The sequence below is a fragment of the Dermacentor albipictus genome, chromosome 4 (assembly GCF_038994185.2).
Source record: "Dermacentor albipictus isolate Rhodes 1998 colony chromosome 4, USDA_Dalb.pri_finalv2, whole genome shotgun sequence".
NCBI classification, from domain to species: domain Eukaryota; kingdom Metazoa; phylum Arthropoda; class Arachnida; order Ixodida; family Ixodidae; genus Dermacentor; species Dermacentor albipictus.
The window spans coordinates 36,160,142-36,172,375 of NC_091824.1; the positions used below are offsets into that span (position 1 = coordinate 36,160,142).

General features: G+C 43.8%; 1 long non-coding RNA gene across 3 annotated transcripts; it reads right to left on the reverse strand.

The window, feature by feature from the left end:
- Positions 1 to 639: 639 nt before the first annotated feature.
- On the reverse strand, positions 640 to 5,610 carry LOC139059057 (uncharacterized). Of its 3 annotated transcripts, none has more exons than XR_011513846.1 (4): positions 5,229 to 5,610; positions 4,991 to 5,159; positions 2,586 to 2,693; positions 640 to 806 (listed from the first exon to the last, which is right to left on the reverse strand). It is a non-coding gene; the product is annotated as an uncharacterized lncRNA (long non-coding RNA). The 3 variants fall into 3 exon arrangements; XR_011513847.1 differs by having other exon boundaries at positions 2,586 to 2,673; positions 5,229 to 5,608; XR_011513848.1 differs by lacking the exon at positions 2,586 to 2,693 and having other exon boundaries at positions 5,229 to 5,533.
- Positions 5,611 to 12,234: the final 6,624 nt, after the last annotated feature.

Consider the following 12,234-nt stretch of genomic DNA (forward strand, 5'->3'; position numbering starts at 1 on the left):
TGCTATAGCAAGGATTTTTAAGCATCAGCCACAAAAGAAAAAATAAATGGTCAAAGAACCAAGAAATGGTGTGTCGCAGCTCCCTTCTTTTTTTAATTGGCGGCAAGTTTTGCACTCGTTGTGTACTTCAAAAGAAGTGTTACCTTCCTGCTTTGGAACTTTGTGGTTTTGTTCTGCCAGCTGCTTGACCAAAACAAGCAAAATGTACTTCGGATATTCCACAATTCTGTATGCATTTGGTACAATAAAATTTGTTTCAAGAATGGACAAATGCAGTGATGGTTGTATTGAAAACTGCAACATGCCGATTTTAGTTTCATGCTTCATTAATTTTCTCAGAGCCCCAAAGCATGCGAGGTTTGAAAATATATCATGCGACGAAGTGCTGGCCTGCCATGACATTAGTGCACTTGGTCTAGAGAACTGATTGATGCTGCACATACATTGAACATGGTGGCCATGACCATCCCTCATGAATTGGCATTCCCTGCCTAAACCACCTCACCAACACAGCCTGTTAACAGCAAGAAAGCTGACGAGGCTTCCAAGAATTTCTATGCACTATTAGTATCACCCTACTGAAATTACTCCATTTGTTTGCTGACAATTGTCTTGACGAAAGTGGAAGCCGAATCGGTTGTGTTCAATCAGTTTTATTTACATACAACCTATTATAATGTGGACCTTTCTTCGCCTCTTCAACTGTTCCACAGCTGCTGCTGCCATCTTGCATGCCACATCGAGGGGGGGGGGGGGCAATGTACATGGCAGGAGCATGGGCGGATTTTCCAAGGAACTCTGGAAAGCTGTAATCAAATTGCGGGCAAAGTTTAAAAAGTCTTAAATACAAAAAGGGTGAAGAGTGTTGTAACCTTGTACATGTTGATCACACCACATGTTTCAGCTGCAGCTGTAAGTGCCTTGTATCAACCAAGCTACAGTTCTTGCAATAATCCACTTTGTGATACTCGGTATGAATTGATAAGACTAGCTGCTATTCTAGTGGTTGTGCAGGCCACAAGGGAACAGTGCCTGGCCTTTGTGCTCGTATGTGTAAATTTCTCTCTTTCGGTCTCGCCCAAGCCACACCAAAATGTTATCCACAAGTGTCGTGCCAAAAAGGCCTGGCAACATCTTGTATTAAGCCGTTTGACCCATTTTTATTGCACTGATGCACACGGTGCAACCAAATGTAGGAAATGACATCGCCTAGGTGATTAGTAAATTACCCTTCTAAAATACCACAAGAGCAACTTTGCTGTGGCAAGAGCCTTAGCAAAAACATAAGAGACACACAAATATGAAGGAAAAGCGACACCTTCAAGTTCTTGCACCAACTCACCGTGACAAGCACAGATATTGACAGTGTCTGCTTGAGCTTAGTTATTTGGAGATACATGCAGTTGAATGCTTTTACGAGCATTGAGATGCCCCACTATGCTAGCTTGCCTTTTATGGCTATAGAAAGTTGTATACTGCCACAAGTCTGCCTATTCCGATTAGAATCTATATTGAAGCTGCTTTGAGCAACAGGTGGTATTCTATTTCAGCGCTAATGATACATTGAGAGTAGTGTGCCTGGAAGGAATAGACAAAAGCATTGCAGAAGCTGCAGTACTTTGTGCTCGCTGAATGATCACACGAGAAGGTAAAGATGCCATCAGAAAGCATCTTTCGTATGGCGTCTCTTTAAAAGAAAAACACTACAACTAGACATGGTGACAGTTGTGGGCAAACTAAAAATATAATGATAGTTCAAGGTGTGGTATGGCATGTTTATGCTATTTCTGAAAAAAAATAAACACGGCAAGTGTGTCCATGCCAACAATTGACACAGGATGTGCAGATGCAAAACTGCAATACAGCACCACGCCGTCAAAACGACAGTATGCAAGTGGTGGTCCAGCATCAAAACTTCAATGTCCCTACACTGCAACACTGGGTGGCCAGCAGGCACTGCTCTGTCGGGCACAGGACGTGGCAGCAACTATTTCTCCTAAGGATTCAATAAACGGATTTCTCTACATCACCCGCCATGCGATGCGCCATGTGAGGGAATGACAGTGCCACTACTCTCACAGGATATGGATGGTGCACAACACCACCTTGAGCATCGGAGCGCACGTCTGTCTGTGAGCTCTTTGTACTACAAACACAAGTGGTGCATGCAAGGTAACATTTAACACATCACTGCCAAATGCCATCAACGAACAGAAGCAGCAAAGAAAGCTGCTTACATAATTTTCAGTGTGTCGGAACTGCATATTTTTTACATCCTGTCTGCATGCCGCATTGTTCATCACTGCTAAAAAGTGCATAGTTGCATGGTACTTTTTTTTCGATTTTGTGCACTTTCTTTTGTCCTGAAAAAATAACCACATAAAAATAAAGCAGATGTTTCTCAATGAGCTGTAAGTACTAAAGTTGCTCAAAAGGGTAGTTTACTGAATTGATTGCATTTGAGTACTGCAGGCCTAGTTTCTTTCGGTCTTTCTCTTTTAAAGCCTCGGCACAAGTTAGCTGAAACACCCTGTATACTGGACAGCTTGCCTGGCTGCCCGCACCGCCGAGGCGGAGTATCTTACGTTTTTGTGGTGCACTTGTCGCCGTCTCGTGGCACCGGTCGTCCATCCTCATCGCGCACACGCCAGCGTCGTCTGGTGTTCCAATTGGCTGCAGCAAAGCGGACAGCTCTGGCGGGCAGGAAAAAAAGTGGTCCGCAAGCGATCGGGCTTGCTGCCACGTTTAACGCCTGCTTTTATCCGCCTGGCCAAGAGCTTTGCCCGGTTTAGCCGCTCCGTCTTCAGTGTGGACGTGCCTTTAGAGTAAAAAATCAACAGCTTACGCTTCCACATTTTTTGCTTGGTAGCTACATTCAATTTGCTTGCTCCTCGTCTTTTAGATGTCTAGGCTCCTCACATTTTAACGTGGCTGAATAGTGCACAAATCAGAAACTAGAGTTTCTGTGGCCTAGCCTTCTCACACTTGCAAGGATACCATCCAAAATTGACCTATTTTTCTTATGGGGTGCCCACTGATTATGACGATGCTGACATCGAAAGATCTCGAGTGGTTCTCTAGCATTTTGGTGACAAACGGAATACAGTAAATGCCGAGCTACAACTGACTTGATATCTGTCGGCACCAATGAACGCAGTAAGTATTCTCACTAAATTGAGAATCCAGCCCAACAGCAGATGGACACCAGTGGTTTGAATCCCCCGTGTTGGCAAATTTAACTGGCTGAAATCAAGCATTTAAAAGACGCACTTAGTTCCATCCCTTCAATCTGTGAGCATAATGAAGATCAAAGGTCAGGTTATGTGGCTGCAGCACCTTCTGTTCATGCAGCATACCTTGTGTGCAAGCCACATCTATTTACAACAGAAACAGCGCTTTCCACCCGTGAGCTAATGTTCGGTGTTAAAATATGGTAGAATTTTTTATCCAGCCAACGCGTGCACACTGAAATCCAAGTGGTACAGCCAATATGTGCCTGTTTAATCACTGCAATGCATTGAGACACTTCCGACAACGCACGGCTGTACCAGAAAAGGTTTTAATTTTTTTCACTAATGCCATGTACTTATGAACTTTTATTAATGTACCTGCAGCTTTCGCAGGCTTCTCGAGCGTAAAGTGGCCTGTGTGTTATTGCTATTCAGCCGGAGTGCAATAGGAGCCAGTCAAATGAGTAAAACATGAAGTCAATGTGCACACAAAGACTACATGTACCCTTGCATGACTTCGTGCCACAGGTAGCCAACAGCTTCCAATTCACAGTTCTTGTAATATGCTTGTGGCAGCCATCTACAGTGATCTATTTGATTTAACGGGGATGTGTATGTTGGCTGAAAAAGAGAAAATATGCTAGGAAATATATTAACACCGATGGATGCAATATATCGTTTCCGGTAGAGTTTTGCACAGAAAAGTTAGCAGATTCCATGCATATGTGAAAATCGGTTATAAGTGAAGCCTTTGTAATGTTCAGTAAAATGCAACCACTCGTTTACTTCTATAATTCTGCACACAATGCATGTCCTGGTCTCGTTTAGTTCATTTTTGTCCATACTCTGTTGCTTTCGATGCTGACTTTCCGACTTCTCTGTGGCTGACTTCTTAAATTTCCTGTTGTATACTTAATTTCTTGCCTCTTGTTCTACGTGTCTACCCAGTGGTACATGTTGAGCTGCACTTAACAGGTAACCAAGTTGCCATTTGGACACATGCCAAGCAGCACATATCCAGTGCCATACACAGTGACCAATATTGGCAGGACTGCAGCAGCCACCACCCACTGAGCAAGGAAGAGGCAAAGCGGGTTTCGTTTTAAGAACCGCTCATTAAAGTTATTCAATCAATCAATCAATCAAAAATATGTAGCAGCTTGCATATGTAGGAATGCGATTTATTCGCGATGCTAATAATTTGATCACCTGTTTTGGTAGCTGTGGGCACGAGAAATTTAGACACCTAACCGCACCAAAATTCAGCTATTATGAAAACGCGGAATTTCGATCAAAAGAGTAGATTTGCCGCTGTGGTGGTTTGAAGGACGGCGACAGAATAAACCAAACATTGTAGAAAGGGAAGTAAACAATCTGCGCAACCGCTCTATCGCATGTTTGACAAAGAAATTGACGAAAAAATGTGCTTAACGTGATTCAGAAACATGTCTACACAGGAACGTTCAATGGTAGAAATTACACTTCACCGCTACAGAGTAGCGAAGTTGCCCTGAATAGTGGGACCAATATTTTCCGACCGCCCAACAAAGGGTGAAGTGCGCACAGTATGTACGGCAACACTTGCTTTGTTCACCGCAGTAATGCCACCCTGTGATGGAGACAACTACGACAAACGGTCCGCATTTCTTCAGCAGCGAGCAGCGAGAAAAAGTGAAACATTTTTTTAGCGAGTCAGAAATAAGCCGAGCGTGTTCCTGACGGTATGTAACGGCATGCCTCTGGAAAAAAGGGGTCCATACCTCGGGGTTCAAATTCCGCAGACACGGCATGCGCTTCAGCGTAGCCGTCAATTTGCGGTTGAGCAAGCGACGTTTTTGCATTTTCTGTTCCGCATCAGCATCTTCTAGCCAGCGAGAGAGCACCTTGAAAACCAGCACGACGGGCGCCGTCTCGCTGAACAATCAAGGCCTAAAATTTAAAAGAAAACACAACTATTAGCGCTTATTGTTTCAAATTTTGTGATTTCAGTAGACTTACCTTGATGTTGTTGCATATTTCTTGTAGATCCATGTTGCTTTCACGGTCATTTCCGCCAACATAAAGAACGGCGAAATCGACACGCTCGAAGCGCATCGTGGAGACAGCCCACGCCAGCCACACTGAATTGTAGCCAGCAAAACTGAATGTGCAGTCTTTAATAGACTCAATTAGGCACAGGCGCGACCTATTAAAGAATTTAACCTGACTCGCCGACAATGAGGCCGCGCAAGGACGGCATGACTGAACACGATCCAGCGAGGCGTAACAAGACCACGCGAACGAACCTACGTGAGCCGGCAGAAACCACAGGGATTTAGCAGCAGCACCTAGCAGCGTCTTTCCCTAGGCGTACAAGTACCTATCTGGGGGCAGGGAGTACGGCACTGGTTCACGTCACATCCGGTTTGCCTCTAAACCGGGTACAGCCGGCCTGCGGGGATACGCTTCTGTGTTGACGGCTGCCATCTTGAATACCCATACACGCCCGCGCGCTTTTACGCACGCTCGCGCGCTGCCTATCGCTCCGCTGGAGAGGGCTTCCCAGCGGGCGTAAGCTGCGCTCCGTAAAAACGCTGGCCGGCCCAGCGACGTGCGCATGCGCAGTGGCGTCTGCGCTCGTCCGCTCCGCTCCGCTGGCCGTAAAAACGCGCAAGCTAAAACTCTCTTTTATCAGTCACTTCGCATATATTAAGCGCCAAAAAGTTATAGTCCGTAATATTAACTCGCAAAATGAGAAACAGTATACATTCCGCAGTCCTTACTTTTCCTGCGGTCCTGCATTCATGTATTGGCGGGATAAATTTATGGTGGACGTGACCGGCGGCAGTACCGGCGAGCTGCGTCTGTGATCTTCAAGGTACAGGCTATTCACACTAAAGGTGAGTGGTGCACTTTCTTACCCGCATGAATGGTACACTTTATGTTGTCTTTTGGAATTCTTGTTGCGGGCCTGTACTGCTATCGAAAGGGCATCGAAAATGAATCGCTGAGGGACCTTGCAAAATCTTGAGTGGACAGATCTCTTCCACTATATAGAAGTTAAGACTAGGATTCTCCAAAACTAGTTTGGAACGTCGTTATGCGCTTGCAAAGAATCAAAGGCACACCTGCGCTTGCGTTAAGAGCGAATGCTATAGTCATTCGAAATGGCTTGTGCTCGAGAGTCGCTTCACCACCGATTCGCCACGTCTGCTTCACTGTGTCTGATAAAGAATACACAATGCGCAGAAAAGAGCGCATGTGAGTGAGGAACGCGGATGAGCGCTATAATCTGCAGGAAAATGAAAGGTGTAGAAATTTTGCTTTGTTAGCAGGTTTCCGCACCACAAAATCAGAGTAAACAAAGCGCGGGAAGTTTTTAGGCTTAAGAAGTACGCGATTGGCTGGCTGTGCAGTGACTCGGAAAGCGCGGAGTTTTCATACTCGTTTCTCGTCCAAGTAGAGCTCGCAAGAGTATGTTATTTTTGTTACTGTTTTGTTTTTTATTTATGCAGGCACAAGTAATATCGTACATAGATGATTTCGCGAGATTTAACATCGCACGTTTTAATTTTCGGTCGAAAAGAATGCAGGTACTAGAGTTGCCTAAGTATGAGGTAGGCATGCCTACAAATTTAGTTGGCACACCCCCAAATTTGCCTCGGCCCAGCCCTATATTTCTAGTTGGCCCACCCCAAACACCCCCCCCCCCCCCGATTTTTAGTAGGCTCACGTCCAAACTTCAAGTTGGCCCACCCCTACTATAAGCTTTCCCATGCATATTTAGGAGCCTTATGTATCTATATGGGTATTTGCTTTATATTTCCTTTTTATTTAAATTGTTTCTTGTCTCTTATAAAGCTACCTATCACCTACATTTACATTATTATAAGGATTCAATGTCTTTGCAAATTACACATTTTTCTGCAAATACAAGGTATTGCCCCTTTTCGCATAATGGCGCTGGAGTACTCGCCAAAGAATGCTTACGGTGCATGGGTCAACACACTCTGGAGAGTTGAAGGCATTGCCCATTTATTGCATTCGCATGAGAAAAGGAACTAATCATGCCCTTGCTACGCGGTCGTTTCAAATTCCGTCTAACTGAATGCCATTCAACTCGACTGCCAATTTGCACTGCCACAGGACATTTTTCAATGACATTAAGTCAACATTTGGGTTTGAAGCTGCTTTAGCAATTATTTCACCCCGGCCCACTCAGCCGCGCCAGATGTTTGCTTTGGCTCTGTGGATGTTAATTTTCATATATACTGCTTGCGTTTTTTTGCTGCTTCTTTAGCAAAAAGCTCGTGCACTCGCTAAATGGTTACCTTCAAGATAACAGTAAACTATACTGCATTTACTGCATGAGCAGGGACTTTCCGCAAAAATGTGCTGATGACAGCACTCTAGTGCGATGTTCTTTACATAGCCTTGTGCAGACAGCCACTGCTTATTGGCACAACATAAAACGCAAGCTGCACTCTACTTACATTAAATGATCTCTTATCTTTTGCACTGTTCGTACCTTTCTTTGTTTACGCAGTGTGATAACTCTTTAGGAAGCGCCTATGCGATCGCCCGCCTGAGAAACACTTGATAACCAAGTCGCTGACATTGTGTAGGAGTCGCGAGCACTTCAGACTCGGAACTCGCGAAAGGGGACCGTCGTCCATTAATATGAAAAAATTTAGCAAATGCTTATCGCTGATGACTTTTGAAGTGTGCACATATAAAATGTAGCCGCTTGGTCCGTTGACTTCTAACACTGACAAGGTGTCAGACAAGCTGAGCTATTCGAGCCATTGCCTCGTTGGCATATGTTTTGCTGAACTACCGATCTGCTCAGGATAGGTCAGGCAATCATCCTTTGACTGGATTTGTCGCTTCGTTATCCTGACAAACCTGTCAGACTAGGATAACATGAATCTTTGGTTATATGGTGTCGTCGTTGGTCTAGCTAGTACTGATTGATATGCCAGTGACGGCTGCTGACAACGTACTGACCGCCAACATCTGCATTTGTACACTCTGAAGATGAGCAAACAAACAAAAGTGAAATTTGATGGCAGCAGCAGCACCATTGCAGTACAATAAGTGAATGCTGAAGCTTCTGAATTTGTTTTGAAGTTCTCATGAAGCATTGCGGGAGTCTGTCGAGACCGAATGCCATTCAATTAGTATGCCATGGAACATATCCCTGTAGCATGGGTATAAAACTGTGTCATATTCCCATTTACTGCGAATATATAGGGAGTTGGGAAGGGCATATGGTAATGAAGTTTTGGCAAGTTCCATCAGCAGCACTCTCTTTCAAAATTTGCCTCAGTTCATTCAACATCAGTATAGGTGACGTGAACTTCCCGACTAGTTAATGGTAAATTAGTCTGAAATGTCGCTAATATATTAAAAGAACATCTTGCCGTCAAGAATGTCAGTGCAAAATTATTTTTAACTTAAACGTACAAGACAGCAGTTTAGCTTGGAAAAGCATTCTTGGGCACCCTTTAAACAGAGCACTCAGTAGGATGCGCTGTGGCCTCTGTGTGCTAAGAAATACACTGTAGCCATACTGATGAATTTCGATCACACATGCTTTGGATCCAGTGCTTAGAGTTTATGAGGAAGGCTTTTCTACTAAGTAAAAAGGTGGCAATTCATAAGATGTAATTTGGGAGCCACATCTAAATAAATGTAAATTAAGTCTAAAAACGCCGATCAAAACTTCTAAAAATACAAAGGCTATCAAAAATCTGCTTCACTTGTCTTGGAAATTCTAGCTGGTCATTACTCACTGGAATTTGATATGGTTGTATCACTACAATGCTGGATTTTAAGAGCTACCTGTGTTAAACCTACTTGTATGATACGGCTGTTTTAGCATTTTGCTATGCAGTATTTAAAAACATGTACCAAAATGTGAAAGGAATGCCAGATCAAATGCAGGGTGCACAGTTTGGATGATTACTCTTAAATTGCACATTGTACAGTGTGGTCATTCCCCAGTAATGTTTCGTTTGAGTAATACTGTTTGTTGCTGTTGTGGTCTTTTCAGATGTACCCCTGCAGTATATGTGGCTGTGTTAGCTCTACACTTTCCGCATTTCTCAGGCATGTGGCTTTGCACAAAAATGTCAACAATTTTTATGTGAAATGCCCCTTTCAAGACTGCTACAAGAAATTTTGCAAAGTTGGCTCGCCCTACAGTCACTTCTGTCGTGAGCACAGACGGGTTAGACGTGCTGAACAAGAAAGCTGTGTTTCCATCAGTGCGCAGCGTTGTGCCTTAGTCTGCACTGTGGACAGCTGCATACAAGTTTGTAAAGATTATAAAGCTCTAATTGCCCACCTGAAACTTCACATTGTTCAAGGTGAAAAAGTGACATGCCCGTTATGTAAGAAAGCATACAATAAGAAGGCATCTTTTTCTTCCCATCTTTCGCGTTACCACGGGAAGTACCTTTGCTCAGTATCAGATGTGGAAGTTCAAGAGCCTAGGCCTGTTTCAGCAACTATTACGACCCCTCCACATGATGCTGAACAAACTGGAAGCAATTCATCTGAGGAGGAAGAGCTACCTAGTACACTGGCACTGCATCAAGGCAGCATGCAAGAAAGCTGTAAGAACGACGTTAGCACTGCTTTTGCCCATCTGTACCTGCGACTCTTATCTGAGCGCCATGTGCCATCATCTACAGTTCAAGTTATTTCTGAGGCTATATATGACATACAGAATGCAAATGCTTCAGCAATGGCTTCTTGTCTCAAAGAAAAGCTCAGGGAAAAAGCTGTTAACAGTGATGACATAGATAAGCTGATAGATGAAACATTTGAAAGTGATTATGTTTTGGCACTGCATCGAGCACCAGATGGTGTGTTCAGGACAGAACATAGCCGTTCTACATTCTTCAAGAAAGAGTTTCTGTATGTATCACCTGTAGAAATATTGTTGGGGAAAAACAAGAAGAACAAGAATGCTACCTTTCATTACGTGCCAATTCTAAGTACACTTGAAGCCATGCTTGAAAATGAAGATGTGATATCACAGTGCGATAAGATACTGCCCGAGACCCCTGGTGTCCTGAAAGATTTCACTGATGGAAACATGTTCCAGTCTATTCCACTTTACAAGGAGCATCCTGAAGCACTGAAGCTTATACTCTTTCAAGATGCATTTGAGGTCGTGAATCCAATTGGTTCTGCAAAGAAGAAACACAAACTTCTTGCTGTTTATTTAATCCTTGGTAATCTCTATCCATGGAAAAGATATGCAGCTCATTCTCTTAAGTTGTGCTTGCTCTGCAACGAAAATGATTTTGCATATTTTGGGCAGGCCAAAGTGTTTATGCCTTTGCTCGATGATCTGAAGAAGTTGGAAGCTGGCCATTTCGTAACTTCAAGAGGAATGCGTTTGTTTGGCACTGTGACTGCCATCCTTGGAGACAACCTTGGAAGCCACGGTATTGGAGGCTTTGTGGAAAATTTTAGCTCTGCAAGTCACATCTGTAGGTTTTGCATAGCTGAAAGAGCTGACCTTTTTTCTCCAAATGCACTGTCAGGTATTTCAGAAATCAGAACACCGGCCAATTACAATAGTGCTTTATTAGCCCTGCAAGCCAATGGTTCAAGTATAGAAAAAGGAGTGAAGTTCAATTCCTTATTCAATCAATTGGAGTACTTCCATGTGTGTGCTCCAGGTCTCCCTCCTTGTTTGGCACATGATTTATTTGAGGGTGTTGTTTCATTTGACCTTTCTTTGTATATTCAGCATTTTGTAACGGTTCTCAAGTGGATTTCGCTTGAAGACCTTAATCAGCGCATAACTTGTTTTCATTTTAAACATGATGATTTGGCAGACCGGCCGTGTAAAGTTCACTTCAAGAAAGCACTAGGAGGCCATGCGGTTCAAAACTGGAACATGTTGCGCTTTCTTCCATTGTTTCTACTTGGTTCAATTCAGTCTACGGAAAATGATATCTGGCAACAAGTTCTTTTGCTTTCTGAAATTGTCCAGCTTGTTACTGCACATAGTATCACACTCCCCATGGTTATGAGGCTGCAAGACCTTATAGAGGACTACATGACGGGCAGAGCACACCTCTTCCCTTATGTTGCCATGAAGCCTAAGCATCATTACCTGATTCATTACCCGTTTCTGATTACACAGTTTGGCCCACTGATAAAGATGTGGACAATAAGGTGTGAAAGTAAGCACAGCTATTTCCGTAAGTGTGCAAGAAATTGCCAGAATTTCAGGAACTTGACGCACACACTTTCTGAGCGCCATCAGCTTTATCAGGCATATAAGAACACAGGAGCAGGTATTCATGGTTTAGTCAATAGTTCCTCATTCTGTAGTGAGCTTTGCACACCAGAAATACAAAAGGAAGTACGCGATGTGATCATTGAAGAAGGTAATATATTCTCGGCCAGTCAAGCTACTATCCGTGGCATCCTTTATAAACAGGACATGCTTGTTGTTATGAGGCGGACGGATGGCGCTCCAGTTTTTGGTGAGATTAGGCTTATTCTTGCCAGTAATGGCGATCACTTTTTCTTATTAAGAACTGTCCTCACAAGATATGAGCCTGCTATGCTTTTCTACAGCATTATCAGTAGCGATGGTCCTTTCAAATGCATGAAGCTTGAAAGCCTCCTTGATTGGACTCCATTGGTGCAGTATAAACTCGCCCGCAACAAGTACCCTGTTGTTGTGTTGAAGCATGCTATATTAGATTTTGTTTGATTTCATGCTTTTGACAGGCACAATGGACTTGCGACAGCATATTTCCAGTTGGCTGCCGCACTTGGACAATGAAGTGGTCGAACAGATTGTACAGAAACTGCTGGACTGTGGTGTTCAGTCACTTGAGCACCTCAAGTATGTAGTGGAGGGTGACCTAATGTTCCTGAGTGTTGTCAGCAGACGCATCCTGCTCGAAAAGTTCCAGACAGCTGCTTCACCAGCCGTGCAAGTGTCCATTCCCCAAGGAAGCGAAGCTTCTGTGAGCTTGCTGGGCCAGGC